The sequence below is a fragment of the Formica exsecta genome, unplaced genomic scaffold (genome assembly GCF_003651465.1).
Source record: "Formica exsecta isolate Colony F162 unplaced genomic scaffold, ASM365146v1 scaffold98, whole genome shotgun sequence".
Taxonomy (NCBI): domain Eukaryota; kingdom Metazoa; phylum Arthropoda; class Insecta; order Hymenoptera; family Formicidae; genus Formica; species Formica exsecta.
Window position 1 is genome coordinate 549,522 of NW_021853741.1, and position 1,244 is coordinate 550,765.

Here is a 1,244-nt window from a genome sequence, read left to right on the forward strand (position 1 = left end):
AAGAGTGGAAAATGTATTTTCTCTTTTTCCCTTTTTTTCTAAAAATAGCGCTCAAGGTCAGATTCGTTAAATTCCGGTGACCCTATGTATAACGGAAAATTCTTAAACCTGACAATACTGGTTACGCACTTGAATCGCCTGTGTGCCTGTCGATGAATACGAGTCGCTGCTCGAAGACCTCGTTACGTGTCACGGATGTTTAGAATGATATGTGTGTGTGTATGCGAGAGTGTATGTTTCAGACAATCATGCTCATCGAGTACGAGCGTCTTTCTTCAGCCTCGGCAGCCTCGCAAGAGCGCGACGTTGCCTTGTCGCGGATTACAGGCGTATTCTTATTATCCATTTGATAAAATTAATCACAATGAACGAGGCTCCATATACAAATATATCTTGGATGCGAATCGCCGATAATTCCCTCAGGAATCTATAACTCGAAATAACAATAGTTTAAAAAAAAAAGTATTGATATTTGCCATCACTAATAAAATGATGCTATGGATATCGATAAAAATGTCAATATTAATTAATATCTAGCGTTGTTATTCAACTAGATATACAAATATATTATATGAATATATTATAATTAAAGAGAATGTTGTCACTTTTTTCTAAGCAATTTAATTTATAAAAATAAAAATCACGCGCACGTGCAACTATCTCTCATTTATTAATTACACATCAAAGTCTAAAATATTCGCTTGGTTCTTACTGGTTCAAAATTATAAGATCGAGAAACGTGCTGTCCCCATGAAAACCATCGTTGTCGTTGTACTCATTCAGAGGCCAGAAATTTCCCGTCACAAGCAAACGCTTGATTCAAAGCACCCTGCTTTACGTCGAGAGCGAAAGGGCCCTCATCCTTGCACCACTCCTCCGTCCCACGCCTAAATCCGTGCCTGCGAGTCATTACCTTCCCTCTCTCTCTCTTTCTCCCTGTTACACGTATAGATCGTCCTTTCCGTCGTGTTTCTCGCTCGCACCGTTCTACCTGCGAGCGAGAGAAACGTGAAACGATCTCTCTCACTCTCGGGTCGAACGCACGCGCGAGATCGCACGAGACACCGAGGTGACCAGTGGCGTAACCACAGGACATTGACAGATGTCAATATTAGTATTTTAACCCTCTTATCGCGTTATTAGTTGCGGCCATGTAGCTAATAACGCTTAAATTTTTGTCAAGCTGCTTTTTAATAGAATTATAGTCCATATACATAAATAATAGGATTCATCTGATATATATA